The sequence below is a fragment of the Siphateles boraxobius genome, unplaced genomic scaffold (assembly GCF_051911475.1).
Source record: "Siphateles boraxobius isolate OS27281-9 unplaced genomic scaffold, OSU_SipBor_1 77, whole genome shotgun sequence".
Taxonomy (NCBI): Eukaryota; Metazoa; Chordata; class Actinopteri; order Cypriniformes; family Leuciscidae; genus Siphateles; species Siphateles boraxobius.
Window position 1 is genome coordinate 229532 of NW_027509205.1, and position 27969 is coordinate 257500.

General features: G+C 37.7%; 36 non-coding genes across 36 annotated transcripts; all 36 read right to left on the minus strand.

Moving 5' to 3' along the window:
* Positions 1-216: 216 nt before the first annotated feature.
* On the minus strand, positions 217-335 carry LOC143726407 (5S ribosomal RNA). Its single transcript, XR_013198656.1, has one exon. It is a non-coding gene; the product is annotated as a 5S ribosomal RNA (ribosomal RNA).
* A 363-nt stretch (positions 336-698) lies between these two features.
* Positions 699-817, minus strand: LOC143727734 (5S ribosomal RNA). Its single transcript, XR_013199724.1, has one exon. It is a non-coding gene; the product is annotated as a 5S ribosomal RNA (ribosomal RNA).
* A 161-nt stretch (positions 818-978) lies between these two features.
* Positions 979-1097, minus strand: LOC143726380 (5S ribosomal RNA). The gene has a single exon (XR_013198629.1). It is a non-coding gene; the product is annotated as a 5S ribosomal RNA (ribosomal RNA).
* A 367-nt stretch (positions 1098-1464) lies between these two features.
* On the minus strand, positions 1465-1583 carry LOC143726147 (5S ribosomal RNA). The gene has a single exon (XR_013198402.1). It is a non-coding gene; the product is annotated as a 5S ribosomal RNA (ribosomal RNA).
* A 565-nt stretch (positions 1584-2148) lies between these two features.
* On the minus strand, positions 2149-2267 carry LOC143727736 (5S ribosomal RNA). Its single transcript, XR_013199725.1, has one exon. It is a non-coding gene; the product is annotated as a 5S ribosomal RNA (ribosomal RNA).
* A 367-nt stretch (positions 2268-2634) lies between these two features.
* LOC143727737 (5S ribosomal RNA) lies at positions 2635-2753 on the minus strand. The gene has a single exon (XR_013199726.1). It is a non-coding gene; the product is annotated as a 5S ribosomal RNA (ribosomal RNA).
* Positions 2754-3122: 369 nt separating this feature from the next.
* Positions 3123-3241, minus strand: LOC143726412 (5S ribosomal RNA). The gene has a single exon (XR_013198661.1). It is a non-coding gene; the product is annotated as a 5S ribosomal RNA (ribosomal RNA).
* Positions 3242-3603: 362 nt separating this feature from the next.
* LOC143727738 (5S ribosomal RNA) lies at positions 3604-3722 on the minus strand. The gene has a single exon (XR_013199727.1). It is a non-coding gene; the product is annotated as a 5S ribosomal RNA (ribosomal RNA).
* Positions 3723-4287: 565 nt separating this feature from the next.
* On the minus strand, positions 4288-4406 carry LOC143727739 (5S ribosomal RNA). The gene has a single exon (XR_013199728.1). It is a non-coding gene; the product is annotated as a 5S ribosomal RNA (ribosomal RNA).
* Positions 4407-4568: 162 nt separating this feature from the next.
* LOC143726381 (5S ribosomal RNA) lies at positions 4569-4687 on the minus strand. Its single transcript, XR_013198630.1, has one exon. It is a non-coding gene; the product is annotated as a 5S ribosomal RNA (ribosomal RNA).
* A 5835-nt stretch (positions 4688-10522) lies between these two features.
* Positions 10523-10641, minus strand: LOC143727740 (5S ribosomal RNA). Its single transcript, XR_013199729.1, has one exon. It is a non-coding gene; the product is annotated as a 5S ribosomal RNA (ribosomal RNA).
* A 563-nt stretch (positions 10642-11204) lies between these two features.
* Positions 11205-11323, minus strand: LOC143727742 (5S ribosomal RNA). The gene has a single exon (XR_013199731.1). It is a non-coding gene; the product is annotated as a 5S ribosomal RNA (ribosomal RNA).
* A 371-nt stretch (positions 11324-11694) lies between these two features.
* Positions 11695-11813, minus strand: LOC143726270 (5S ribosomal RNA). The gene has a single exon (XR_013198523.1). It is a non-coding gene; the product is annotated as a 5S ribosomal RNA (ribosomal RNA).
* A 372-nt stretch (positions 11814-12185) lies between these two features.
* LOC143727743 (5S ribosomal RNA) lies at positions 12186-12304 on the minus strand. The gene has a single exon (XR_013199732.1). It is a non-coding gene; the product is annotated as a 5S ribosomal RNA (ribosomal RNA).
* Positions 12305-12466: 162 nt separating this feature from the next.
* On the minus strand, positions 12467-12585 carry LOC143727744 (5S ribosomal RNA). The gene has a single exon (XR_013199733.1). It is a non-coding gene; the product is annotated as a 5S ribosomal RNA (ribosomal RNA).
* Positions 12586-12747: 162 nt separating this feature from the next.
* On the minus strand, positions 12748-12866 carry LOC143727745 (5S ribosomal RNA). The gene has a single exon (XR_013199734.1). It is a non-coding gene; the product is annotated as a 5S ribosomal RNA (ribosomal RNA).
* Positions 12867-13238: 372 nt separating this feature from the next.
* On the minus strand, positions 13239-13357 carry LOC143726272 (5S ribosomal RNA). The gene has a single exon (XR_013198524.1). It is a non-coding gene; the product is annotated as a 5S ribosomal RNA (ribosomal RNA).
* Positions 13358-13722: 365 nt separating this feature from the next.
* Positions 13723-13841, minus strand: LOC143727746 (5S ribosomal RNA). The gene has a single exon (XR_013199735.1). It is a non-coding gene; the product is annotated as a 5S ribosomal RNA (ribosomal RNA).
* Positions 13842-14003: 162 nt separating this feature from the next.
* On the minus strand, positions 14004-14122 carry LOC143727747 (5S ribosomal RNA). The gene has a single exon (XR_013199736.1). It is a non-coding gene; the product is annotated as a 5S ribosomal RNA (ribosomal RNA).
* Positions 14123-14284: 162 nt separating this feature from the next.
* On the minus strand, positions 14285-14403 carry LOC143727748 (5S ribosomal RNA). Its single transcript, XR_013199737.1, has one exon. It is a non-coding gene; the product is annotated as a 5S ribosomal RNA (ribosomal RNA).
* A 371-nt stretch (positions 14404-14774) lies between these two features.
* On the minus strand, positions 14775-14893 carry LOC143726273 (5S ribosomal RNA). Its single transcript, XR_013198525.1, has one exon. It is a non-coding gene; the product is annotated as a 5S ribosomal RNA (ribosomal RNA).
* A 372-nt stretch (positions 14894-15265) lies between these two features.
* Positions 15266-15384, minus strand: LOC143727749 (5S ribosomal RNA). Its single transcript, XR_013199738.1, has one exon. It is a non-coding gene; the product is annotated as a 5S ribosomal RNA (ribosomal RNA).
* A 161-nt stretch (positions 15385-15545) lies between these two features.
* LOC143727750 (5S ribosomal RNA) lies at positions 15546-15664 on the minus strand. Its single transcript, XR_013199739.1, has one exon. It is a non-coding gene; the product is annotated as a 5S ribosomal RNA (ribosomal RNA).
* Positions 15665-16037: 373 nt separating this feature from the next.
* LOC143726212 (5S ribosomal RNA) lies at positions 16038-16156 on the minus strand. Its single transcript, XR_013198465.1, has one exon. It is a non-coding gene; the product is annotated as a 5S ribosomal RNA (ribosomal RNA).
* Positions 16157-16519: 363 nt separating this feature from the next.
* Positions 16520-16638, minus strand: LOC143727752 (5S ribosomal RNA). The gene has a single exon (XR_013199740.1). It is a non-coding gene; the product is annotated as a 5S ribosomal RNA (ribosomal RNA).
* Positions 16639-16800: 162 nt separating this feature from the next.
* LOC143727754 (5S ribosomal RNA) lies at positions 16801-16919 on the minus strand. Its single transcript, XR_013199742.1, has one exon. It is a non-coding gene; the product is annotated as a 5S ribosomal RNA (ribosomal RNA).
* Positions 16920-17493: 574 nt separating this feature from the next.
* Positions 17494-17612, minus strand: LOC143726213 (5S ribosomal RNA). The gene has a single exon (XR_013198466.1). It is a non-coding gene; the product is annotated as a 5S ribosomal RNA (ribosomal RNA).
* A 363-nt stretch (positions 17613-17975) lies between these two features.
* Positions 17976-18094, minus strand: LOC143727755 (5S ribosomal RNA). Its single transcript, XR_013199743.1, has one exon. It is a non-coding gene; the product is annotated as a 5S ribosomal RNA (ribosomal RNA).
* Positions 18095-18256: 162 nt separating this feature from the next.
* LOC143727756 (5S ribosomal RNA) lies at positions 18257-18375 on the minus strand. Its single transcript, XR_013199744.1, has one exon. It is a non-coding gene; the product is annotated as a 5S ribosomal RNA (ribosomal RNA).
* Positions 18376-18941: 566 nt separating this feature from the next.
* On the minus strand, positions 18942-19060 carry LOC143727757 (5S ribosomal RNA). Its single transcript, XR_013199745.1, has one exon. It is a non-coding gene; the product is annotated as a 5S ribosomal RNA (ribosomal RNA).
* Positions 19061-19422: 362 nt separating this feature from the next.
* Positions 19423-19541, minus strand: LOC143727758 (5S ribosomal RNA). The gene has a single exon (XR_013199746.1). It is a non-coding gene; the product is annotated as a 5S ribosomal RNA (ribosomal RNA).
* Positions 19542-20106: 565 nt separating this feature from the next.
* Positions 20107-20225, minus strand: LOC143727759 (5S ribosomal RNA). Its single transcript, XR_013199747.1, has one exon. It is a non-coding gene; the product is annotated as a 5S ribosomal RNA (ribosomal RNA).
* A 362-nt stretch (positions 20226-20587) lies between these two features.
* On the minus strand, positions 20588-20706 carry LOC143726382 (5S ribosomal RNA). The gene has a single exon (XR_013198631.1). It is a non-coding gene; the product is annotated as a 5S ribosomal RNA (ribosomal RNA).
* A 5836-nt stretch (positions 20707-26542) lies between these two features.
* Positions 26543-26661, minus strand: LOC143727760 (5S ribosomal RNA). The gene has a single exon (XR_013199748.1). It is a non-coding gene; the product is annotated as a 5S ribosomal RNA (ribosomal RNA).
* Positions 26662-27224: 563 nt separating this feature from the next.
* On the minus strand, positions 27225-27343 carry LOC143727761 (5S ribosomal RNA). Its single transcript, XR_013199749.1, has one exon. It is a non-coding gene; the product is annotated as a 5S ribosomal RNA (ribosomal RNA).
* A 365-nt stretch (positions 27344-27708) lies between these two features.
* Positions 27709-27827, minus strand: LOC143727762 (5S ribosomal RNA). The gene has a single exon (XR_013199750.1). It is a non-coding gene; the product is annotated as a 5S ribosomal RNA (ribosomal RNA).
* Between the last annotated feature and the right edge of the window lie 142 nt (positions 27828-27969).

The window sequence follows — 27969 nt, forward strand, 5'->3', positions numbered from 1 at the left end:
TTTTTTTTTTCTTAAAAAAGCTTACAACACCTAGTATTCCCATGCGGCCTCCCATCCAAGTACTAACCAGGCCTTATTTAAAAGCTTAGACCATTAGTGAAGAAGACTAAGAAGAACTTTTGAAAAAACTCAAACTCTTTCATGCTTTCTGAAGAATCTCAGAGACTTTTTAAGGCTTTTTGAAGAAGCTCAGGCACTCTTTTTTTTTTTTTTTAAAGCTTACAGCACCTGGTATTCCCAGGCGGTCTCCCATCCAAGTACTAACCAGGCCCGACCCTGCTTAGCTTCCGAGATCAGACGAGATCAGGCTTGCCCAAGGTGGTATGGCCGTAAGCGAAAACTGCTGCCAAAATTGGGCTATTTAAAAGGTTAGACCATTAGTGAAGAAAACTAAGAACAACTTTTGAAAAAACTCAAACTCTTTCATGCTTTCTGAAGAATCTCAGAGACTTTTTAAGGCTTTTTGAAGAAGCTCAGGGACTCTTTTTTTTTTTTCTTAAAAAAGCTTACAACACCTAGTATTCCCATGCGGCCTCCCATCCAAGTACTAACCAGGCCTTATTTAAAAGCTTAGACCATTAGTGAAGAAAACTAAGAACAACTTTTGAAAAAACTCAAACTCTTTCATGCTTTCTGAAGAATCTCAGAGACTTTTTAAGGCTTTTTGAAGCTCAGGCACTCTTTTTTTTTTTTTTAAAAGCTTACAGCACCTGGTATTCCCAGGCGGTCTCCCATCCAAGTACTAACCAGGCCCGACCCTGCTTAGCTTCCGAGATCAGACGAGATCGGGCGTGCCCAAGGTGGTATGGCCGTAAGCGAAAACTGCTGCCAAAATTGGGCTATTTAAAAGGTTAGACCATTAGTGAAGAAACTAAGAACAACTTTTGAAAAAACTCAAACTCTTTCATGCTTTCTGAAGAATCTCAGAGACTTTTTAAGGCTTTTTGAAGCTCAGGCACTCTTTTTTTTTTTTTTAAAAGCTTACAGCACCTTGTATTCCCAGGCGGTCTCCCATCCAAGTACTAACCAGGCCCGACCCTGCTTAGCTTCCGAGATCAGACGAGATCGGGCGTGCCCAAGGTGGTATGGCCGTAAGCGAAAACTGCTGCCAAAATTGGGCTATTTAAAAGGTTAGACCATTAGTGAAGAAAACTAAGAACAACTTTTGAAAAAACTCAAACTCTTTCATGCTTTCTGAAGAATCTCAGAGACTTTTTAAGGGTTTTTGAAGAAGCTCAGGGACTCTTTTTTTTTTTCTTAAAAAAGCTTACAACACCTAGTATTCCCATGCGGCCTCCCATCCAAGTACTAACCAGGCCTTATTTAAAAGCTTAGACCATTAGTGAAGAAGACTAAGAAGAACTTTTGAAAAAACTCAAACTCTTTCATGCTTTCTGAAGAATCTCAGAGACTTTTTAAGGCTTTTTGAAGCTCAGGCACTCTTTTTTTTTTTTTTTTTTTTAAAGCTTACAGCACCTGGTATTCCCAGGCGGTCTCCCATCCAAGTACTAACCAGGCCCAACCCTGCTTAGCTTCCGAGATCAGACGAGATCGGGCGTGCCCAAGGTGGTATGGCCGTAAGCGAAAACTGCTGCCAAAATTGGGCTATTTAAAAGGTTAGACCATTAGTGAAGAAAACTAAGAACAACTTTTGAAAAAACTCAAACTCTTTCATGCTTTCTGAAGAATCTCAGAGAATATTTAAGGCTTTTTGAAGAAGCTCAGGGACTCTTTTTTTTTTTCTTAAAAAAGCTTACAACACCTAGTATTCCCATGCGGCCTCCCATCCAAGTACTAACCAGGCCTTATTTAAAAGCTTAGACCATTAGTGAAGAAGACTAAGAAGAACTTTTGAAAAAACTCAAACTCTTTCATGCTTTCTGAAGAATCTCAGAGACTTTTTAAGGCTTTTTGAAGAAGCTCAGGGACTCTTTTTTTTTTTTCTTAAAAAAGCTTACAACACCTAGTATTCCCATGCGGCCTCCCATCCAAGTACTAACCAGGCCTTATTTAAAAGCTTAGACCATTAGTGAAGAAGACTAAGAAGAACTTTTGAAAAAACTCAAACTCTTTCATGCTTTCTGAAGAATCTCAGAGACTTTTTAAGGCTTTTTGAAGCTCAGGCACTCAGGCACTTTTTTTTTAAAAAGCTTACAGCACCTGGTATTCCCAGGCGGTCTCCCATCCAAGTACTAACCAGGCCCGACCCTGCTTAGCTTCCGAGATCAGACGAGATCGGGCGTGCCCAAGGTGGTATGGCCGTAAGCGAAAACTGCTGCCAAAATTGGGCTATTTAAAAGGTTAGACCATTAGTGAAGAAAACTAAGAACAACTTTTGAAAAAACTCAAACTCTTTCATGCTTTCTGAAGAATCTCAGAGACTTTTTAAGGGTTTTTGAAGAAGCTCAGGGACTCTTTTTTTTTTCTTAAAAAAGCTTACAACACCTAGTATTCCCATGCGGCCTCCCATCCAAGTACTAACCAGGCCTTATTTAAAAGCTTAGACCATTAGTGAAGAAGACTAAGAAGAACTTTTGAAAAAACTCAAACTCTTTCATGCTTTCTGAAGAATCTCAGAGACTTTTTAAGGCTTTTTGAAGCTCAGGCACTCTTTTTTTTTTTTTTTTTTTTTAAAGCTTACAGCACCTGGTATTCCCAGGCGGTCTCCCATCCAAGTACTAACCAGGCCCGACCCTGCTTAGCTTCCGAGATCAGACGAGATCGGGCGTGCCCAAGGTGGTATGGCCGTAAGCGAAAACTGCTGCCAAAATTGGGCTATTTAAAAGGTTAGACCATTAGTGAAGAAAACTAAGAACAACTTTTGAAAAAACTCAAACTCTTTCATGCTTTCTGAAGAATCTCAGAGACTTTTTAAGGCTTTTTGAAGAAGCTCAGGGACTCTTTTTTTTTTTTCTTAAAAAAGCTTACAACACCTAGTATTCCCATGCGGCCTCCCATCCAAGTACTAACCAGGCCTTATTTAAAAGCTTAGACCATTAGTGAAGAAGACTAAGAAGAACTTTTGAAAAAACTCAAACTCTTTCATGCTTTCTGAAGAATCTCAGAGACTTTTTAAGGCTTTTTGAAGCTCAGGCACTCTTTTTTTTTTTTTTTTTTTTTAAAGCTTACAGCACCTTGTATTCCCAGGCGGTCTCCCATCCAAGTACTAACCAGGCCCGACCCTGCTTTGCTTCCGAGATCAGACGAGATCGGGCGTGCCCAAGGTGGTATGGCCGTAAGCGAAAACTGCTGCCAAAATTGGGCTATTTAAAAGGTTAGACCATTAGTGAAGAAAACTAAGAACAACTTTTGAAAAAACTCAAACTCTTTCATGCTTTCTGAAGAATCTCAGAGACTTTTTAAGGGTTTTTGAAGAAGCTCAGGGACTCTTTTTTTTTTTTCTTAAAAAAGCTTACAACACCTAGTATTCCCATGCGGCCTCCCATCCAAGTACTAACCAGGCCTTATTTAAAAGCTTAGACCATTAGTGAAGAAAACTAAGAACAACTTTTGAAAAAACTCAAACTCTTTCATGCTTTCTGAAGAATCTCAGAGACTTTTTAAGGCTTTTTGAAGCTCAGGCACTCTTTTTTTTTTTTTAAAAGCTTACAGCACCTGGTATTCCCAGGCGGTCTCCCATCCAAGTACTAACCAGGCCCGACCCTGCTTAGCTTCCGAGATCAGACGAGATCGGGCGTGCCCAAGGTGGTATGGCCGTAAGCGAAAACTGCTGCCAAAATTGGGCTATTTAAAAGGTTAGACCATTAGTGAAGAAAACTAAGAACAACTTTTGAAAAAACTCAAACTCTTTCATGCTTTCTGAAGAATCTCAGAGACTTTTTAAGGGTTTTTGAAGAAGCTCAGGGACTCTTTTTTTTTTTTCTTAAAAAAGCTTACAACACCTAGTATTCCCATGCGGCCTCCCATCCAAGTACTAACCAGGCCTTATTTAAAAGCTTAGACCATTAGTGAAGAAGACTAAGAAGAACTTTTGAAAAAACTCAAACTCTTTCATGCTTTCTGAAGAATCTCAGAGACTTTTTAAGGCTTTTTGAAGAAGCTCAGGGACTCTTTTTTTTTTTTCTTAAAAAAGCTTACAACACCTAGTATTCCCATGCGGTCTCCCATCCAAGTACTAACCAGGCCTTATTTAAAAGCTTAGACCATAAGTGAAGAAGACTAAGAAGAACTTTTGAAAAAACTCAAACTCTTTCATGCTTTCTGAAGAATCTCAGAGACTTTTTAAGGCTTTTTGAAGCTCAGGCACTCTTTTTTTTTTTTTTAAAAAGCTTACAGCACCTGGTATTCCCAGGCGGTCTCCCATCCAAGTACTAACCAGGCCCGACCCTGCTTAGCTTCCGAGATCAGACGAGATCGGGCGTGCCCAAGGTGGTATGGCCGTAAGCGAAAACTGCTGCCAAAATTGGGCTATTTAAAAGGTTAGACCATTAGTGAAGAAAACTAAGAACAACTTTTGAAAAAACTCAAACTCTTTCATGCTTTCTGAAGAATCTCAGAGACTTTTTAAGGCTTTTTGAAGCTCAGGCACTCTTTTTTCTTTTTTTAAAAGCTTACAGCACCTTGTATTCCCAGGCGGTCTCCCATCCAAGTACTAACCAGGCCCGACCCTGCTTAGCTTCCGAGATCAGACGAGATCGGGCGTGCCCAAGGTGGTATGGCCGTAAGCGAAAACTGCTGCCAAAATTGGGCTATTTAAAAGGTTAGACCATTAGTGAAGAAAACTAAGAACAACTTTTGAAAAAACTCAAACTCTTTCATGCTTTCTGAAGAATCTCAGAGACTTTTTAAGGCTTTTTGAAGCTCAGGCACTCTTTTTTCTTTTTTTAAAAGCTTACAGCACCTTGTATTCCCAGGCGGTCTCCCATCCAAGTACTAACCAGGCCCGACCCTGCTTAGCTTCCGAGATCAGACGAGATCGGGCGTGCCTTTTTTTTTTTTTTTTTTTTTTTTGTTTTTTTTTTATTAAAAATTCTTAAAACAATACAGAACAAAGTGCACAAATACAGACAATTCTCATTAAAAACAACTTGATCTCAGAAATATTTGTTACAGTTTTCCCCAACCAGATCTTAAATTCTTTGCCTCCTTTATATGTCTAGTTCTATTTTATATTTCTTAAATATATTTCCCACTTCATTTGTGTACATTTTAAAAAACACTTCTTCTTTTCCCTCCAATCTCCAATAGTTATAGAGTGTTAACATATAGTCTTTCACCATATTTTTATATAGAATCCACACATCTATCGCAACATCTCTAATTTTAACTATATTCCTTCTTTTCCAAATAGCCTTTCTTGCAAGCATAAATAAAAGATTTATAACCTCTTTGTTTTTACACTTCTCCTCCATTCCTAACATCAAAATTCTTTGCCAATCTCCCTCTTCTGTTTTTTCCCTTAGCTCATTTATCATATTCTTTACCATTTTTAAAAAGGCACTTAATTTTTCACACAGTAAAAACAAATGCAGCAAACCTTCATCTTGTTTTTTACACACCTTACACAATGCATTTAGCTCTTTTTTCATTAAACACAGTCTCATTTCTGAATAAATAACATTATGCCTAATAAAATAATCCAAGCTTTCCAATTCTGTGCTTATTAAAACCCCTCTCATATTTTTCCATATTTCTTTCTCACTCAAACCATTAAAATGTCTCAACCACATCTCATTTGAATTCGGCTTTTTAAAAGCCTCTTCCATAAAAACATGATAAAACATTTTCATATTCCCCAATTTTAACTCCATTCTTTTACCCTGATTTATAAAAAAACATTTCAATTCTCCCTTCTTTCTTCTCTCCCCACTCTGTATTTTATTCAGCCACTCATTAGGTATTGCATTTTTCATCTCTTCATATTGTTTCTTTACACAACTTATATCATACTCTTCCTTTGCCTCCTCTAACTCATCAATGATCACTTGCATTGGTAAAAATCCGTCCCTTATTTCATACAATATATCTCTTACTCTTGAAATTCCAACCGCCCACCATTTTTTAAAAAACATTTCCTTCCCATTATTCACAATATTTTTATTAAAAAACAATGGTTGGTTTAAAATCTCTTCTCTCTCCGCTGGCTTAAAATCCACCTTAGAGAGGAAAAAACCCCAAGCTTTTAAAACTTCCTTATAAAATTCTGGTACTCCTTTAAACATCCACTCCTTCATTTTCATCCATAAAACACTATCCCCCAATTTCACCTCCCCACATTTGTTCAAAAAATATTTCATTGTTTCTTTCCATTCCCCCTTTTCCTCTTCATCTATATATTTTTTCACCACTTTGATCCTCATACTTTTCTTCTTTAGTTCTACATCAGCTAACCCCATCCCTCCTTTATCTGTCTGTCCAATCAAAGTGTTATATGCAACTCTTGGGGGTTTTTTCTCCCAAACGAATTCTGTCACGCATCTTTTCAGTCTCATTTCCACCCATCTTGGTGTTGCACTAACAGTTAAAATATACCACATTTTAGATAACATTAATGCATTTACCACTAAAATTTTCCCTTTCAAACTTAACATCCTTCCCCTCCAAAAAATTAATCTCCTCTCCATTTCTCCCACCATCATTTCAAACATTCTTTCTCTTGCCCCCTTCTCATCTTTCCCTAAAGTCACCCCCAAAATTTTTGTTTCTTTTACTTCCTCAAAATGTACAACCCCAACCAAATTTGGTACCCTTCCAAACCTCATGTACACTGTCTTTTCTTCATTCACTCTTGCTCCTGTTCCTTTTCCATATCTCTCTACTTTTCTCATTACTTCCTTCACACTTTCTAAATCTTTTAAAAACAACGTTGTGTCATCTGCATACTGAAATATCCTTTTTTCTTCTTTGCCTTCTTCTATTCTAATACCTTTTATACATTCATCTTTTTTAATCATTAATCCTATAGGTTCTGCTACCAAAGTATACAGCTGTGCAGAAAGTGGACATCCTTGTCTAATAGACCTGGTTATTCTAAAAGGTTCAGTTAAAAACCCATTACACTTTACTCTTGTCATTACATTTTTATATAAAATCTTTATCCAATCATTAAAATTTTTCCCAAACCCAAAATGTTCTAAAATTGAAAATAAAAACCCATGTTCTACCCTATCAAAAGCCTTTTCAAAATCTAAATTAACAACATATCCATCCTCCTGTGTTTCATTTAAATAACTTATTATGTCTCTTATACCACCTGTAATATCTGCAATATCTCTCCCTCTCACCCCATACGCTTGGTTAGTCATTATAACTGTTGGTAAAACATTTTTAAGTCTGTTTGCAAGAACCTTAGCTAGTATTTTCAAATCTGTATTTAACATTGTTATTGGCCTAAAATTATTTAAAATATTTTTACTTCCTTTCCTTTTATAAATCAATTTCATCAATCCCATACTCATCCTCTGGTCAATTTCCCCTTTCTTAAAAATCTCCTGATATACTTCTTGTAAAATTTCACTTATTCTCTCTTTAAAAACTTTATAGAATTCATTTACTATCCCATCCGTGCCTGGGCTTTTCCTTCCTTTTAAACTATTTATAGCTTGTATAATTTCCTCTTTGCTAATTTCTTTTTCACATTCTTCCTTATCCTCTTTACTTACTTTAGCCGTAACACACTCTAGTAATAGGTTTTTCTCTTTTTCATCTATTCCTTTTGTTCCAAAAAGTTCTCCATAATACTCTTTTACTTCTTTTAAAATCCCTTTTATGTCCTTCACTATTTCTCCTTTTTTATTTTGTAATTCTTTTATCATTTCCGCTTTTCTTCTGTTTTTTTCTAAACCAAAGAAAAATTTTGTACATTTCTCTCCTTCAATTGTATATTTTGCCTTACTTCTTAATATTGCTCCTTTACACTTTTCTTCCTCAAATTTCCTTAGCTCTTCTTCCCACCGTATTATCTGTTCTATCTGTACTTTACTTTTATTTGTCTCGTCTCTTAGCTTTGCCCTTATTTTTACCTCTTTTGCTTTTTTGACCCTCTGTACCAGTTTACTGTAATTCATAGAATATTTCTTTATTTCATATTTTACATTTTGCCACCACAATCTTTTATCTTCAAAGTACATTCCATCCTCTTTCTCTTTTTCTAATATTCCTTCAATTCCTATTCTGTAACTTTCATTTGCCAGTATTCCTGAATTTAAAATCCACACACCAGGCCCTTTTTTTTCTCTACTAAAATCAATTTTCCATAAAAGCATCTTATGATCACTCAAGCTGGTATCCTTATAACAAATTTCCTCCAGAAAACATTCCATTTCCCTTACACTCAAAATAAAATCTATTCTTGTCTGACACATGAAATTCCCTACTAATTGTCTTCTGGAAAAGTCTCTTTTTCTTTCATTTTCATCTCTCCAGACATCAATCAAATTTCTCTCCTCCATCATCTCTTTTAACACTTTCCTTCCCACATCTGTTTTAAAAACCATCCCATCCGCCATGTCAATTTTACTAAAAACTGTATTAAAATCCCCAACTAAAATTAAATTATTCCATTTCTTTGTTAAAATCCTAATTCCCTCAAAAAATTCCCTTTTTTCTCCCTCATGCGTAGGTGCATGCAAGTTAATTATCACAAATTCATTATCACCTTGTGTAATTTTAATCCCATTACATTTGCCTTTTTTGTCATTATATACTTCACATGAATTAATTTCAACATTTTCTCTTATTAAAATTGCTACCCCTCTTCCCAACCTTCCATCACCATTATTATAAAATATTTGCCCTTTCCATCTATTTTTCACATCCTCTATCATTTCTTCTTTCCAGTTTGTTTCTTGTAAAATTATCACATCTTGTTTTTTACATAGTTCATTTAACATTTCAAATTTCCTTTTACCGATTAAACCTCTTGCATTCCAACATACCAAATTTAAAACCATACTGTACAAAAATAAATAATTAAAAACGTTCATTCTTGATTATCTTCTCCGTCTTCCCTTCTCAACCCCTCAACCGTATTATCTAATTGTTTAAGTCTTTTTCTTTTTGCCAGTTCTAAATTAGGTGTTACCTTCTGTTGTTTTCTTCGTGGCATTATTCCCAGTTCTCTGTCATTTTGTGCCTCCGTTTGGTTCTTCTTTCCTTCATCTCGTGCCAGTTTTACTTCATTCAGTTCTTCTCCCCTTGATATTGTTTCTTCTGTTGATTCATCTTCCTCCATTCTTTCCTCTTGATCTCCTACTTCCTGTTGCTCCTCATTTTCTTGTTCTTTACTAGTCCCTTGTTTCTCTCCTCCTGTTGTCTCATATTGTTCTTCCTTTTTGTTTGTTTCTTGAGTTTCTGTAGTATCGTTATGCATCTGCCCGTTCACTTGTTGCTCCTCCTCTTCCTCGTTGTTCTGCATCCAGCATTCACATTTGTTTAGTGTTTTAAAACAGTCTGGGCACTTCACTGCATTGCATTCCCGTGCAAAGTGGCCATGCTCCTCACATTTGCGACACTTGAAGTCTGGACAGTCTTTCAGGATATGCTCCGGGCTCATACACAACCGGCAGGTTTTAACCTGCTTATTGTGTATCACCCGAAAATGCTGAGTTCCCTCTGCTGTCTCAAACCGCGTACTGTATGGAAGTGACGCAACCTCTCTTGGGAATTTTGCCTTAATGAACCTTGTGCCATCTTCAATGCCCGTGCCTGGATAGTATCTCCTCTTTACAGTTGAGACGGGGATAACTCCCCACCCCTCCAGTTTTGTTATGATTTCCTCGTCCTCCAGATAAACGGGTAGATGCATAAACGATACTACATACTCCCTGTCTTCCAACTTCTTCACTTCACACATTTGTCCATTAATCTCCAGTCCGTTTAACAGTTCATCACATAAATCCTCATTTTCCATTGTTACCTCATATTGTTTCTGTTGTTTTGGGCGCACTGCCAAAATTCCTTCCACACCGATTTTCTTTGTTATTGCTTTGATGATATTCTCTCCATTGCCATCTCTTGTTTCACTCACATCAATAGTTATTGTTGCCTCCTTCTTGTATAGTCTTTTGGTGTTGCTTATGATCTTTTCTCGTTGTCTTAATTCAGTCCTTTGTTCTTTTGCCATTTCAGTTTCTGCCGCCATTTCCGTGTTGATGCCGAGTAGTCTGTCCGTATCACTCATTCTAACGAAAAAAACAAAACAAAAACCACTCCCCAGGCAGCACGCAGCTGCTGGTTTGTGGTTTAAAACAAAAAAACAAAACTATACTACAAAAAAACTAACACAAACTTTTAAACAAAAAAACCATAAAACAAACAAAAAATCAGAGAACCTCTTGGTTTTGCAGACACACCACTTCCTGGTTGCTCAACAGTGCCCCAAGGTGGTATGGCCGTAAGCGAATACTGCTGCCAAAATTGGGCTATTTAAAAGGTTAGACCATTAGTGAAGAAAACTAAGAACAACTTTTGAAAAAACTCAAACTCTTTCATGCTTTCTGAAGAATCTCAGAGACTTTTTAAGGCTTTTTGAAGCTCAGGCACTCTTTTTTTTTTTTTTAAAAGCTTACAGCACCTGGTATTCCCAGGCGGTCTCCCATCCAAGTACTAACCAGGCCCGACCCTGCTTAGCTTCCGAGATCAGACGAGATCGGGCGTGCCCAAGGTGGTATGGCCGTAAGCGAAAACTGCTGCCAAAATTGGGCTATTTAAAAGGTTAGACCATTAGTGAAGAAAACTAAGAACAACTTTTGAAAAAACTCAAACTCTTTCATGCTTTCTGAAGAATCTCAGAGACTTTTTAAGGGTTTTTGAAGAAGCTCAGGGACTCTTTTTTTTTTCTTAAAAAAGCTTACAACACCTAGTATTCCCATGCGGCCTCCCATCCAAGTACTAACCAGGCCTTATTTAAAAGCTTAGACCATTAGTGAAGAAGACTAAGAAGAACTTTTGAAAAAACTCAAACTCTTTCATGCTTTCTGAAGAATCTCAGAGACTTTTTAAGGCTTTTTGAAGAAGCTCAGGGACTCTTTTTTTTTTTCTTAAAAAAGCTTACAACACCTAGTATTCCCATGCGGCCTCCCATCCAAGTACTAACCATGCCTTATTTAAAAGCTTAGACCATAAGTGAAGAAAACTAAGAACAACTTTTGAAAAAACTCAAACTCTTTCATGCTTTCTGAAGAATCTCAGAGACTTTTTAAGGCTTTTTGAAGCTCAGGCACTCAGGCACTTTTTTTTAAAAAAGCTTACAGCACCTGGTATTCCCAGGCGGTCTCCCATCCAAGTACTAACCAGGCCCGACCCTGCTTAGCTTCCGAGATCAGACGAGATCGGGCGTGCCCAAGGTGGTATGGCCGTAAGCGAAAACTGCTGCCAAAATTGGGCTATTTAAAAGGTTAGACCATTAGTGAAGAAAACTAAGAACAACTTTTGAAAAAACTCAAACTCTTTCATGCTTTCTGAAGAATCTCAGAGACTTTTTAAGGCTTTTTGAAGAAGCTCAGGGACTCTTTTTTTTTTTTCTTAAAAAAGCTTACAACACCTAGTATTCCCATGCGGCCTCCCATCCAAGTACTAACCAGGCCTTATTTAAAAGCTTAGACCATTAGTGAAGAAGACTAAGAAGAACTTTTGAAAAAACTCAAACTCTTTCATGCTTTCTGAAGAATCTCAGAGACTTTTTAAGGCTTTTTGAAGCTCAGGCACTCTTTTTTTTTTTTTTTTTTTTTTAAAAGCTTACAGCACCTGGTATTCCCAGGCGGTCTCCCATCCAAGTACTAACCAGGCCCGACCCTGCTTAGCTTCCGAGATCAGACGAGATCAGGCGTGCCCAAGGTGGTATGGCCGTAAGCAAAAACTGCTGCCAAAATTGGGCTATTTAAAAGGTTAGACCATTAGTGAAGAAAACTAAGAACAACTTTTGAAAAAACTCAAGCTCTTTCATGCTTTCTGAAGAATCTCAGAGACTTTTTAAGGCTTTTTGAAGAAGCTCAGGGACTCTTTTTTTTTTTTCTTAAAAAAGCTTTCAACACCTAGTATTCCCATGCGGCCTCCCATCCAAGTACTAACCAGGCCTTATTTAAAAGCTTAGACCATTAGTGAAGAAGACTAAGAAGAACTTTTGAAAAAACTCAAACTCTTTCATGCTTTCTGAAGAATCTCAGAGACTTTTTAAGGCTTTTTGAAGCTCAGGCACTCTTTTTTTTTTTTTTTTTTTTTTTAAAAGCTTACAGCACCTGGTATTCCCAGGCGGTCTCCCATCCAAGTACTAACCAGGCCCGACCCTGCTTAGCTTCCGAGATCAGACGAGATCGGGCGTGCCCAAGGTGGTATGGCCGTAAGCGAAAACTGCTGCCAAAATTGGGCTATTTAAAAGGTTAGACCATTAGTGAAGAAAACTAAGAACAACTTTTGAAAAAACTCAAACTCTTTCATGCTTTCTGAAGAATCTCAGAGACTTTTTAAGGCTTTTTGAAGCTCAGGGACTCTTTTTTTTTTTTTTAAAAGCTTACAGCACCTGGTATTCCCAGGCGGTCTCCCATCCAAGTACTAACCAGGCCCGACCCTGCTTAGCTTCCGAGATCAGACGAGATCGGGCGTGCCCAAGGTGGTATGGCCGTAAGCGAATACTGCTGCCAAAATTGGGCTATTTAAAAGGTTAGACCATTAGTGAAGAAAACTAAGAACAACTTTTGAAAAAACTCAAACTCTTTCATGCTTTCTGAAGAATCTCAGAGACTTTTTAAGGCTTTTTGAAGCTCAGGCACTCTTTTTTTTTTTTTTAAAAGCTTACAGCACCTGGTATTCCCAGGCGGTCTCCCATCCAAGTACTAACCAGGCCCGACCCTGCTTAGCTTCCGAGATCAGACGAGATCGGGCGTGCCCAAGGTGGTATGGCCGTAAGCTAAAACTGCTGCCAAAATTGGGCTATTTAAAAGGTTAGACCATTAGTGAAGAAAACTAAGAACAACTTTTGAAAAAACTCAAGCTCTTTCATGCTTTCTGAAGAATCTCAGAGACTTTTTAAGGCTTTTTGAAGAAGCTCAGGGACTCTTTTTTTTTTTTCTTAAAAAAGCTTACAACACCTAGTATTCCCATGCGGCCTCCCATCCAAGTACTAACCAGGCCTTATTTAAAAGCTTAGACCATTAGTGAAGAAGACTAAGAAGAACTTTTGAAAAAACTCAAACTCTTTCATGCTTTCTGAAGAATCTCAGAGACTTTTTAAGGCTTTTTGAAGCTCAGGCACTCTTTTTTTTTTTTTTTTTTTTTTTAAAAGCTTACAGCACCTGGTATTCCCAGGCGGTCTCCCATCCAAGTACTAACCAGGCCCGACCCTGCTTAGCTTCCGAGATCAGACGAGATCAGGCGTGCCCAAGGTGGTATGGCCGTAAGCAAAAACTGCTGCCAAAATTGGGCTATTTAAAAGGTTAGACCATTAGTGAAGAAAACTAAGAACAACTTTTGAAAAAACTCAAGCTCTTTCATGCTTTCTGAAGAATCTCAGAGACTTTTTAAGGCTTTTTGAAGAAGCTCAGGGACTCTTTTTTTTTTTTCTTAAAAAAGCTTTCAACACCTAGTATTCCCATGCGGCCTCCCATCCAAGTACTAACCAGGCCTTATTTAAAAGCTTAGACCATTAGTGAAGAAGACTAAGAAGAACTTTTGAAAAAACTCAAACTCTTTCATGCTTTCTGAAGAATCTCAGAGACTTTTTAAGGCTTTTTGAAGCTCAGGCACTCAGGCACTTTTTTTTTTAAAAGCTTACAGCACCTGGTATTCCCAGGCGGTCTCCCATCCAAGTACTAACCAGGCCCGACCCTGCTTAGCTTCCGAGATCAGACGAGATCGGGCGTGCCCAAGGTGGTATGGCCGTAAGCGAAAACTGCTGCCAAAATTGGGCTATTTAAAAGGTTAGACCATTAGTGAAGAAAACTAAGAACAACTTTTGAAAAAACTCAAACTCTTTCATGCTTTCTGAAGAATCTCAGAGACTTTTTAAGGCTTTTTGAAGCTCAGGGACTCTTTTTTTTTTTTTTAAAAGCTTACAGCACCTGGTATTCCCAGGCGGTCTCCCATCCAAGTACTAACCAGGCCCGACCCTGCTTAGCTTCCGAGATCAGACGAGATCGGGCGTGCCCAAGGTGGTATGGCCGTAAGCGAATACTGCTGCCAAAATTGGGCTATTTAAAAGGTTAGACCATTAGTGAAGAAAACTAAGAACAACTTTTGAAAAAACTCAAACTCTTTCATGCTTTCTGAAGAATCTCAGAGACTTTTTAAGGCTTTTTGAAGCTCAGGCACTCTTTTTTTTTTTTTTAAAAGCTTACAGCACCTGGTATTCCCAGGCGGTCTCCCATCCAAGTACTAACCAGGCCCGACCCTGCTTAGCTTCCGAGATCAGACGAGATCGGGCGTGCCCAAGGTGGTATGGCCGTAAGCTAAAACTGCTGCCAAAATTGGGCTATTTAAAAGGTTAGACCATTAGTGAAGAAAACTAAGAACAACTTTTGAAAAAACTCAAGCTCTTTCATGCTTTCTGAAGAATCTCAGAGACTTTTTAAGGCTTTTTGAAGAAGCTCAGGGACTCTTTTTTTTTTTTCTTAAAAAAGCTTACAACACCTAGTATTCCCATGCGGCCTCCCATCCAAGTACTAACCAGGCCTTATTTAAAAGCTTAGACCATTAGTGAAGAAGACTAAGAAGAACTTTTGAAAAAACTCAAACTCTTTCATGCTTTCTGAAGAATCTCAGAGACTTTTTAAGGCTTTTTGAAGCTCAGGCACTCTTTTTTTTTTTTTTTTTTTTTTAAAAGCTTACAGCACCTGGTATTCCCAGGCGGTCTCCCATCCAAGTACTAACCAGGCCCGACCCTGCTTAGCTTCCGAGATCAGACGAGATCAGGCGTGCCCAAGGTGGTATGGCCGTAAGCAAAAACTGCTGCCAAAATTGGGCTATTTAAAAGGTTAGACCATTAGTGAAGAAAACTAAGAACAACTTTTGAAAAAACTCAAGCTCTTTCATGCTTTCTGAAGAATCTCAGAGACTTTTTAAGGCTTTTTGAAGAAGCTCAGGGACTCTTTTTTTTTTTTCTTAAAAAAGCTTTCAACACCTAGTATTCCCATGCGGCCTCCCATCCAAGTACTAACCAGGCCTTATTTAAAAGCTTAGACCATTAGTGAAGAAGACTAAGAAGAACTTTTGAAAAAACTCAAACTCTTTCATGCTTTCTGAAGAATCTCAGAGACTTTTTAAGGCTTTTTGAAGCTCAGGCACTCTTTTTTTTTTTTTTTTTTTTTTTAAAAGCTTACAGCACCTGGTATTCCCAGGCGGTCTCCCATCCAAGTACTAACCAGGCCCGACCCTGCTTAGCTTCCGAGATCAGACGAGATCGGGCGTGCCCAAGGTGGTATGGCCGTAAGCGAAAACTGCTGCCAAAATTGGGCTATTTAAAAGGTTAGACCATTAGTGAAGAAAACTAAGAACAACTTTTGAAAAAACTCAAACTCTTTCATGCTTTCTGAAGAATCTCAGAGACTTTTTAAGGCTTTTTGAAGCTCAGGGACTCTTTTTTTTTTTTTAAAAGCTTACAGCACCTGGTATTCCCAGGCGGTCTCCCATCCAAGTACTAACCAGGCCCGACCCTGCTTAGCTTCCGAGATCAGACGAGATCGGGCGTGCCCAAGGTGGTATGGCCGTAAGCTAAAACTGCTGCCAAAATTGGGCTATTTAAAAGGTTAGACCATTAGTGAAGAAAACTAAGAACAACTTTTGAAAAAACTCAAGCTCTTTCTTGCTTTCTGAAGAATCTCAGAGACTTTTTAAGGCTTTTTGAAGAAGCTCAGGGACTCTTTTTTTTTTTTCTTAAAAAAGCTTACAACACCTAGTATTCCCATGCGCCCTCCCATCCAAGTACTAACCAGGCCTTATTTAAAAGCTTAGACCATTAGTGAAGAAGACTAAGAAGAACTTTTGAAAAAACTCAAACTCTTTCATGCTTTCTGAAGAATCTCAGAGACTTTTTAAGGCTTTTTGAAGCTCAGGCACTCTTTTTTTTTTTTTTTTTTTTTTTTAAAAGCTTACAGCACCTGGTATTCCCAGGCGGTCTCCCATCCAAGTACTAACCAGGCCCCACCCTGCTTAGCTTCCGAGATCAGACGAGATCGGGCGTGCCCAAGGTGGTATGGCCGTAAGCTAAAACTGCTGCCAAAATTGGGCTATTTAAAAGGTTAGACCATTAGTGAAGAAAACTAAGAACAACTTTTGAAAAAACTCAAGCTCTTTCATGCTTTCTGAAGAATCTCAGAGACTTTTTAAGGCTTTTTGAAGAAGCTCAGGGACTCTTTTTTTTTTTTCTTAAAAAAGCTTACAACACCTAGTATTCCCATGCGGCCTCCCATCCAAGTACTAACCAGGCCTTATTTAAAAGCTTAGACCATTAGTGAAGAAGACTAAGAAGAACTTTTGAAAAAACTCAAACTCTTTCATGCTTTCTGAAGAATCTCAGAGACTTTTTAAGGCTTTTTGAAGCTCAGGGACTCTTTTTTTTTTTTTTAAAAGCTTACAGCACCTGGTATTCCCAGGCGGTCTCCCATCCAAGTACTAACCAGGCCCGACCCTGCTTAGCTTCCGAGATCAGACGAGATCGGGCGTGCCCAAGGTGGTATGGCCGTAAGCGAATACTGCTGCCAAAATTGGGCTATTTAAAAGGTTAGACCATTAGTGAAGAAAACTAAGAACAACTTTTGAAAAAACTCAAACTCTTTCATGCTTTCTGAAGAATCTCAGAGACTTTTTAAGGCTTTTTGAAGCTCAGGCACTCTTTTTTTTTTTTTTAAAAGCTTACAGCACCTGGTATTCCCAGGCGGTCTCCCATCCAAGTACTAACCAGGCCCGACCCTGCTTAGCTTCCGAGATCAGACGAGATCGGGCGTGCCCAAGGTGGTATGGCCGTAAGCGAAAACTGCTGCCAAAATTGGGCTATTTAAAAGGTTAGACCATTAGTGAAGAAAACTAAGAACAACTTTTGAAAAAACTCAAACTCTTTCATGCTTTCTGAAGAATCTCAGAGACTTTTTAAGGCTTTTTGAAGAAGCTCAGGGACTCTTTTTTTTTTTCTTAAAAAAGCTTACAACACCTAGTATTCCCATGCGGCCTCCCATCCAAGTACTAACCAGGCCTTATTTAAAAGCTTAGACCATTAGTGAAGAAGACTAAGAAGAACTTTTGAAAAAACTCAAACTCTTTCATGCTTTCTGAAGAATCTCAGAGACTTTTTAAGGCTTTTTGAAGAAGCTCAGGGACTCTTTTTTTTTTTTTCTTAAAAAAGCTTACAACACCTAGTATTCCCATGCGGCCTCCCATCCAAGTACTAACCAGGCCTTATTTAAAAGCTTAGACCATTAGTGAAGAAGACTAAGAAGAACTTTTGAAAAAACTCAAACTCTTTCATGCTTTCTGAAGAATCTCAGAGACTTTTTAAGGCTTTTTGAAGCTCAGGCACTCTTTTTTTTTTTTTTTTTTTTTTTTAAAAGCTTACAGCACCTGGTATTCCCAGGCGGTCTCCCATCCAAGTACTAACCAGGCCCCACCCTGCTTAGCTTCCGAGATCAGACGAGATCGGGCGTGCCCAAGGTGGTATGGCCGTAAGCTAAAACTGCTGCCAAAATTGGGCTATTTAAAAGGTTAGACCATTAGTGAAGAAAACTAAGAACAACTTTTGAAAAAACTCAAGCTCTTTCATGCTTTCTGAAGAATCTCAGAGACTTTTTAAGGCTTTTTGAAGAAGCTCAGGGACTCTTTTTTTTTTTTCTTAAAAAAGCTTACAACACCTAGTATTCCCATGCGGCCTCCCATCCAAGTACTAACCAGGCCTTATTTAAAAGCTTAGACCATTAGTGAAGAAGACTAAGAAGAACTTTTGAAAAAACTCAAACTCTTTCATGCTTTCTGAAGAATCTCAGAGACTTTTTAAGGCTTTTTGAAGCTCAGGGACTCTTTTTTTTTTTTTTAAAAGCTTACAGCACCTGGTATTCCCAGGCGGTCTCCCATCCAAGTACTAACCAGGCCCGACCCTGCTTAGCTTCCGAGATCAGACGAGATCGGGCGTGCCCAAGGTGGTATGGCCGTAAGCGAATACTGCTGCCAAAATTGGGCTATTTAAAAGGTTAGACCATTAGTGAAGAAAACTAAGAACAACTTTTGAAAAAACTCAAACTCTTTCATGCTTTCTGAAGAATCTCAGAGACTTTTTAAGGCTTTTTGAAGCTCAGGCACTCTTTTTTTTTTTTTTAAAAGCTTACAGCACCTGGTATTCCCAGGCGGTCTCCCATCCAAGTACTAACCAGGCCCGACCCTGCTTAGCTTCCGAGATCAGACGAGATCGGGCGTGCCCAAGGTGGTATGGCCGTAAGCGAAAACTGCTGCCAAAATTGGGCTATTTAAAAGGTTAGACCATTAGTGAAGAAAACTAAGAACAACTTTTGAAAAAACTCAAACTCTTTCATGCTTTCTGAAGAATCTCAGAGACTTTTTAAGGCTTTTTGAAGAAGCTCAGGGACTCTTTTTTTTTTTCTTAAAAAAGCTTACAACACCTAGTATTCCCATGCGGCCTCCCATCCAAGTACTAACCAGGCCTTATTTAAAAGCTTAGACCATTAGTGAAGAAGACTAAGAAGAACTTTTGAAAAAACTCAAACTCTTTCATGCTTTCTGAAGAATCTCAGAGACTTTTTAAGGCTTTTTGAAGAAGCTCAGGGACTCTTTTTTTTTTTTTCTTAAAAAAGCTTACAACACCTAGTATTCCCATGCGGCCTCCCATCCAAGTACTAACCAGGCCTTATTTAAAAGCTTAGACCATTAGTGAAGAAGACTAAGAAGAACTTTTGAAAAAACTCAAACTCTTTCATGCTTTCTGAAGAATCTCAGAGACTTTTTAAGGCTTTTTGAAGCTCAGGCACTCAGGCACTTTTTTTTTAAAAAGCTTACAGCACCTGGTATTCCCAGGCGGTCTCCCATCCAAGTACTAACCAGGCCCGACCCTGCTTAGCTTCCGAGATCAGACGAGATCGGGCGTGCCCAAGGTGGTATGGCCGTAAGCGAAAACTGCTGCCAAAATTGGGCTATTTAAAAGGTTAGACCATTAGTGAAGAAAACTAAGAACAACTTTTGAAAAAACTCAAACTCTTTCATGCTTTCTGAAGAATCTCAGAGACTTTTTAAGGCTTTTTGAAGAAGCTCAGGGACTCTTTTTTTTTTTTCTTAAAAAAGCTTACAACACCTAGTATTCCCATGCGGCCTCCCATCCAAGTACTAACCAGGCCTTATTTAAAAGCTTAGACCATTAGTGAAGAAAACTAAGAACAACTTTTGAAAAAACTCAAACTCTTTCATGCTTTCTGAAGAATCTCAGAGACTTTTTAAGGCTTTTTGAAGCTCAGGCACTCTTTTTTTTTTTTTAAAAGCTTACAGCACCTGGTATTCCCAGGCGGTCTCCCATCCAAGTACTAACCAGGCCCGACCCTGCTTAGCTTCCGAGATCAGACGAGATCGGGCGTGCCCAAGGTGGTATGGCCGTAAGCGAAAACTGCTGCCAAAATTGGGCTATTTAAAAGGTTAGACCATTAGTGAAGAAAACTAAGAACAACTTTTGAAAAAACTCAAACTCTTTCATGCTTTCTGAAGAATCTCAGAGACTTTTTAAGGGTTTTTGAAGAAGCTCAGGGACTCTTTTTTTTTTTTCTTAAAAAAGCTTACAACACCTAGTATTCCCATGCGGCCTCCCATCCAAGTACTAACCAGGCCTTATTTAAAAGCTTAGACCATTAGTGAAGAAGACTAAGAAGAACTTTTGAAAAAACTCAAACTCTTTCATGCTTTCTGAAGAATCTCAGAGACTTTTTAAGGCTTTTTGAAGAAGCTCAGGGACTCTTTTTTTTTTTTCTTAAAAAAGCTTACAACACCTAGTATTCCCATGCGGTCTCCCATCCAAGTACTAACCAGGCCTTATTTAAAAGCTTAGACCATAAGTGAAGAAGACTAAGAAGAACTTTTGAAAAAACTCAAACTCTTTCATGCTTTCTGAAGAATCTCAGAGACTTTTTAAGGCTTTTTGAAGCTCAGGCACTCTTTTTTTTTTTTTTAAAAAGCTTACAGCACCTGGTATTCCCAGGCGGTCTCCCATCCAAGTACTAACCAGGCCCGACCCTGCTTAGCTTCCGAGATCAGACGAGATCGGGCGTGCCCAAGGTGGTATGGCCGTAAGCGAAAACTGCTGCCAAAATTGGGCTATTTAAAAGGTTAGACCATTAGTGAAGAAAACTAAGAACAACTTTTGAAAAATCTCAAACTCTTTCATGCTTTCTGAAGAATCTCAGAGACTTTTTAAGGCTTTTTGAAGAAGCTCAGGGACTCTTTTTTTTTTTCTTAAAAAAGCTTACAACACCTAGTATTCCCATGCGGCCTCCCATCCAAGTACTAACCATGCCTTATTTAAAAGCTTAGACCATAAGTGAAGAAAACTAAGAACAACTTTTGAAAAAACTCAAACTCTTTCATGCTTTCTGAAGAATCTCAGAGACTTTTTAAGGCTTTTTGAAGCTCAGGCACTCTTTTTTCTTTTTTTAAAAGCTTACAGCACCTTGTATTCCCAGGCGGTCTCCCATCCAAGTACTAACCAGGCCCGACCCTGCTTAGCTTCCGAGATCAGACGAGATCGGGCGTGCCCAAGGTGGTATGGCCGTAAGCGAAAACTGCTGCCAAAATTGGGCTATTTAAAAGGTTAGACCATTAGTGAAGAAAACTAAGAACAACTTTTGAAAAAACTCAAACTCTTTCATGCTTTCTGAAGAATCTCAGAGACTTTTTAAGGCTTTTTGAAGCTCAGGCACTCTTTTTTCTTTTTTTAAAAGCTTACAGCACCTTGTATTCCCAGGCGGTCTCCCATCCAAGTACTAACCAGGCCCGACCCTGCTTAGCTTCCGAGATCAGACGAGATCGGGCGTGCCTTTTTTTTTTTTTTTTTTTTTTTTTGTTTTTTTTTTATTAAAAATTCTTAAAACAATACAGAACAAAGTGCACAAATACAGACAATTCTCATTAAAAACAACTTGATCTCAGAAATATTTGTTACAGTTTTCCCCAACCAGATCTTAAATTCTTTGCCTCCTTTATATGTCTAGTTCTATTTTATATTTCTTAAATATATTTCCCACTTCATTTGTGTACATTTTAAAAAACACTTCTTCTTTTCCCTCCAATCTCCAATAGTTATAGAGTGTTAACATATAGTCTTTCACCATATTTTTATATAGAATCCACACATCTATCGCAACATCTCTAATTTTAACTATATTCCTTCTTTTCCAAATAGCCTTTCTTGCAAGCATAAATAAAAGATTTATAACCTCTTTGTTTTTACACTTCTCCTCCATTCCTAACATCAAAATTCTTTGCCAATCTCCCTCTTCTGTTTTTTCCCTTAGCTCATTTATCATATTCTTTACCATTTTTAAAAAGGCACTTAATTTTTCACACAGTAAAAACAAATGCAGCAAACCTTCATCTTGTTTTTTACACACCTTACACAATGCATTTAGCTCTTTTTTCATTAAACACAGTCTCATTTCTGAATAAATAACATTATGCCTAATAAAATAATCCAAGCTTTCCAATTCTGTGCTTATTAAAACCCCTCTCATATTTTTCCATATTTCTTTCTCACTCAAACCATTAAAATGTCTCAACCACATCTCATTTGAATTCGGCTTTTTAAAAGCCTCTTCCATAAAAACATGATAAAACATTTTCATATTCCCCAATTTTAACTCCATTCTTTTACCCTGATTTATAAAAAAACATTTCAATTCTCCCTTCTTTCTTCTCTCCCCACTCTGTATTTTATTCAGCCACTCATTAGGTATTGCATTTTTCATCTCTTCATATTGTTTCTTTACACAACTTATATCATACTCTTCCTTTGCCTCCTCTAACTCATCAATGATCACTTGCATTGGTAAAAATCCGTCCCTTATTTCATACAATATATCTCTTACTCTTGAAATTCCAACCGCCCACCATTTTTTAAAAAACATTTCCTTCCCATTATTCACAATATTTTTATTAAAAAACAATGGTTGGTTTAAAATCTCTTCTCTCTCCGCTGGCTTAAAATCCACCTTAGAGAGGAAAAAACCCCAAGCTTTTAAAACTTCCTTATAAAATTCTGGTACTCCTTTAAACATCCACTCCTTCATTTTCATCCATAAAACACTATCCCCCAATTTCACCTCCCCACATTTGTTCAAAAAATATTTCATTGTTTCTTTCCATTCCCCCTTTTCCTCTTCATCTATATATTTTTTCACCACTTTGATCCTCATACTTTTCTTCTTTAGTTCTACATCAGCTAACCCCATCCCTCCTTTATCTGTCTGTCCAATCAAAGTGTTATATGCAACTCTTGGGGGTTTTTTCTCCCAAACGAATTCTGTCACGCATCTTTTCAGTCTCATTTCCACCCATCTTGGTGTTGCACTAACAGTTAAAATATACCACATTTTAGATAACATTAATGCATTTACCACTAAAATTTTCCCTTTCAAACTTAACATCCTTCCCCTCCAAAAAATTAATCTCCTCTCCATTTCTCCCACCATCATTTCAAACATTCTTTCTCTTGCCCCCTTCTCATCTTTCCCTAAAGTCACCCCCAAAATTTTTGTTTCTTTTACTTCCTCAAAATGTACAACCCCAACCAAATTTGGTACCCTTCCAAACCTCATGTACACTGTCTTTTCTTCATTCACTCTTGCTCCTGTTCCTTTTCCATATCTCTCTACTTTTCTCATTACTTCCTTCACACTTTCTAAATCTTTTAAAAACAACGTTGTGTCATCTGCATACTGAAATATCCTTTTTTCTTCTTTGCCTTCTTCTATTCTAATACCTTTTATACATTCATCTTTTTTAATCATTAATCCTATAGGTTCTGCTACCAAAGTATACAGCTGTGCAGAAAGTGGACATCCTTGTCTAATAGACCTGGTTATTCTAAAAGGTTCAGTTAAAAACCCATTACACTTTACTCTTGTCATTACATTTTTATATAAAATCTTTATCCAATCATTAAAATTTTTCCCAAACCCAAAATGTTCTAAAATTGAAAATAAAAACCCATGTTCTACCCTATCAAAAGCCTTTTCAAAATCTAAATTAACAACATATCCATCCTCCTGTGTTTCATTTAAATAACTTATTATGTCTCTTATACCACCTGTAATATCTGCAATATCTCTCCCTCTCACCCCATACGCTTGGTTAGTCATTATAACTGTTGGTAAAACATTTTTAAGTCTGTTTGCAAGAACCTTAGCTAGTATTTTCAAATCTGTATTTAACATTGTTATTGGCCTAAAATTATTTAAAATATTTTTACTTCCTTTCCTTTTATAAATCAATTTCATCAATCCCATACTCATCCTCTGGTCAATTTCCCCTTTCTTAAAAATCTCCTGATATACTTCTTGTAAAATTTCACTTATTCTCTCTTTAAAAACTTTATAGAATTCATTTACTATCCCATCCGTGCCTGGGCTTTTCCTTCCTTTTAAACTATTTATAGCTTGTATAATTTCCTCTTTGCTAATTTCTTTTTCACATTCTTCCTTATCCTCTTTACTTACTTTAGCCGTAACACACTCTAGTAATAGGTTTTTCTCTTTTTCATCTATTCCTTTTGTTCCAAAAAGTTCTCCATAATACTCTTTTACTTCTTTTAAAATCCCTTTTATGTCCTTCACTATTTCTCCTTTTTTATTTTGTAATTCTTTTATCATTTCCGCTTTTCTTCTGTTTTTTTCTAAACCAAAGAAAAATTTTGTACATTTCTCTCCTTCAATTGTATATTTTGCCTTACTTCTTAATATTGCTCCTTTACACTTTTCTTCCTCAAATTTCCTTAGCTCTTCTTCCCACCGTATTATCTGTTCTATCTGTACTTTACTTTTATTTGTCTCGTCTCTTAGCTTTGCCCTTATTTTTACCTCTTTTGCTTTTTTGACCCTCTGTACCAGTTTACTGTAATTCATAGAATATTTCTTTATTTCATATTTTACATTTTGCCACCACAATCTTTTATCTTCAAAGTACATTCCATCCTCTTTCTCTTTTTCTAATATTCCTTCAATTCCTATTCTGTAACTTTCATTTGCCAGTATTCCTGAATTTAAAATCCACACACCAGGCCCTTTTTTTTCTCTACTAAAATCAATTTTCCATAAAAGCATCTTATGATCACTCAAGCTGGTATCCTTATAACAAATTTCCTCCAGAAAACATTCCATTTCCCTTACACTCAAAATAAAATCTATTCTTGTCTGACACATGAAATTCCCTACTAATTGTCTTCTGGAAAAGTCTCTTTTTCTTTCATTTTCATCTCTCCAGACATCAATCAAATTTCTCTCCTCCATCATCTCTTTTAACACTTTCCTTCCCACATCTGTTTTAAAAACCATCCCATCCGCCATGTCAATTTTACTAAAAACTGTATTAAAATCCCCAACTAAAATTAAATTATTCCATTTCTTTGTTAAAATCCTAATTCCCTCAAAAAATTCCCTTTTTTCTCCCTCATGCGTAGGTGCATGCAAGTTAATTATCACAAATTCATTATCACCTTGTGTAATTTTAATCCCATTACATTTGCCTTTTTTGTCATTATATACTTCACATGAATTAATTTCAACATTTTCTCTTATTAAAATTGCTACCCCTCTTCCCAACCTTCCATCACCATTATTATAAAATATTTGCCCTTTCCATCTATTTTTCACATCCTCTATCATTTCTTCTTTCCAGTTTGTTTCTTGTAAAATTATCACATCTTGTTTTTTACATAGTTCATTTAACATTTCAAATTTCCTTTTACCGATTAAACCTCTTGCATTCCAACATACCAAATTTAAAACCATACTGTACAAAAATAAATAATTAAAAACGTTCATTCTTGATTATCTTCTCCGTCTTCCCTTCTCAACCCCTCAACCGTATTATCTAATTGTTTAAGTCTTTTTCTTTTTGCCAGTTCTAAATTAGGTGTTACCTTCTGTTGTTTTCTTCGTGGCATTATTCCCAGTTCTCTGTCATTTTGTGCCTCCGTTTGGTTCTTCTTTCCTTCATCTCGTGCCAGTTTTACTTCATTCAGTTCTTCTCCCCTTGATATTGTTTCTTCTGTTGATTCATCTTCCTCCATTCTTTCCTCTTGATCTCCTACTTCCTGTTGCTCCTCATTTTCTTGTTCTTTACTAGTCCCTTGTTTCTCTCCTCCTGTTGTCTCATATTGTTCTTCCTTTTTGTTTGTTTCTTGAGTTTCTGTAGTATCGTTATGCATCTGCCCGTTCACTTGTTGCTCCTCCTCTTCCTCGTTGTTCTGCATCCAGCATTCACATTTGTTTAGTGTTTTAAAACAGTCTGGGCACTTCACTGCATTGCATTCCCGTGCAAAGTGGCCATGCTCCTCACATTTGCGACACTTGAAGTCTGGACAGTCTTTCAGGATATGCTCCGGGCTCATACACAACCGGCAGGTTTTAACCTGCTTATTGTGTATCACCCGAAAATGCTGAGTTCCCTCTGCTGTCTCAAACCGCGTACTGTATGGAAGTGACGCAACCTCTCTTGGGAATTTTGCCTTAATGAACCTTGTGCCATCTTCAATGCCCGTGCCTGGATAGTATCTCCTCTTTACAGTTGAGACGGGGATAACTCCCCACCCCTCCAGTTTTGTTATGATTTCCTCGTCCTCCAGATAAACGGGTAGATGCATAAACGATACTACATACTCCCTGTCTTCCAACTTCTTCACTTCACACATTTGTCCATTAATCTCCAGTCCGTTTAACAGTTCATCACATAAATCCTCATTTTCCATTGTTACCTCATATTGTTTCTGTTGTTTTGGGCGCACTGCCAAAATTCCTTCCACACCGATTTTCTTTGTTATTGCTTTGATGATATTCTCTCCATTGCCATCTCTTGTTTCACTCACATCAATAGTTATTGTTGCCTCCTTCTTGTATAGTCTTTTGGTGTTGCTTATGATCTTTTCTCGTTGTCTTAATTCAGTCCTTTGTTCTTTTGCCATTTCAGTTTCTGCCGCCATTTCCGTGTTGATGCCGAGTAGTCTGTCCGTATCACTCATTCTAACGAAAAAAACAAAACAAAAACCACTCCCCAGGCAGCACGCAGCTGCTGGTTTGTGGTTTAAAACAAAAAAACAAAACTATACTACAAAAAAACTAACACAAACTTTTAAACAAAAAAACCATAAAACAAACAAAAAATCAGAGAACCTCTTGGTTTTGCAGACACACCACTTCCTGGTTGCTCAACAGTGCCCCAAGGTGGTATGGCCGTAAGCGAATACTGCTGCCAAAATTGGGCTATTTAAAAGGTTAGACCATTAGTGAAGAAAACTAAGAACAACTTTTGAAAAAACTCAAACTCTTTCATGCTTTCTGAAGAATCTCAGAGACTTTTTAAGGCTTTTTGAAGCTCAGGCACTCTTTTTTTTTTTTTTAAAAGCTTACAGCACCTGGTATTCCCAGGCGGTCTCCCATCCAAGTACTAACCAGGCCCGACCCTGCTTAGCTTCCGAGATCAGACGAGATCGGGCGTGCCCAAGGTGGTATGGCCGTAAGCGAAAACTGCTGCCAAAATTGGGCTATTTAAAAGGTTAGACCATTAGTGAAGAAAACTAAGAACAACTTTTGAAAAAACTCAAACTCTTTCATGCTTTCTGAAGAATCTCAGAGACTTTTTAAGGGTTTTTGAAGAAGCTCAGGGACTCTTTTTTTTTTCTTAAAAAAGCTTACAACACCTAGTATTCCCATGCGGCCTCCCATCCAAGTACTAACCAGGCCTTATTTAAAAGCTTAGACCATTAGTGAAGAAGACTAAGAAGAACTTTTGAAAAAACTCAAACTCTTTCATGCTTTCTGAAGAATCTCAGAGACTTTTTAAGGCTTTTTGAAGAAGCTCAGGGACTCTTTTTTTTTTTCTTAAAAAAGCTTACAACACCTAGTATTCCCATGCGGCCTCCCATCCAAGTACTAACCATGCCTTATTTAAAAGCTTAGACCATAAGTGAAGAAAACTAAGAACAACTTTTGAAAAAACTCAAACTCTTTCATGCTTTCTGAAGAATCTCAGAGACTTTTTAAGGCTTTTTGAAGCTCAGGCACTCAGGCACTTTTTTTTAAAAAAGCTTACAGCACCTGGTATTCCCAGGCGGTCTCCCATCCAAGTACTAACCAGGCCCGACCCTGCTTAGCTTCCGAGATCAGACGAGATCGGGCGTGCCCAAGGTGGTATGGCCGTAAGCGAAAACTGCTGCCAAAATTGGGCTATTTAAAAGGTTAGACCATTAGTGAAGAAAACTAAGAACAACTTTTGAAAAAACTCAAACTCTTTCATGCTTTCTGAAGAATCTCAGAGACTTTTTAAGGCTTTTTGAAGAAGCTCAGGGACTCTTTTTTTTTTTTCTTAAAAAAGCTTACAACACCTAGTATTCCCATGCGGCCTCCCATCCAAGTACTAACCAGGCCTTATTTAAAAGCTTAGACCATTAGTGAAGAAGACTAAGAAGAACTTTTGAAAAAACTCAAACTCTTTCATGCTTTCTGAAGAATCTCAGAGACTTTTTAAGGCTTTTTGAAGCTCAGGCACTCAGGCACTTTTTTTTTTAAAAGCTTACAGCACCTGGTATTCCCAGGCGGTCTCCCATCCAAGTACTAACCAGGCCCGACCCTGCTTAGCTTCCGAGATCAGACGAGATCGGGCGTGCCCAAGGTGGTATGGCCGTAAGCGAAAACTGCTGCCAAAATTGGGCTATTTAAAAGGTTAGACCATTAGTGAAGAAAACTAAGAACAACTTTTGAAAAAACTCAAACTCTTTCATGCTTTCTGAAGAATCTCAGAGACTTTTTAAGGGTTTTTGAAGAAGCTCAG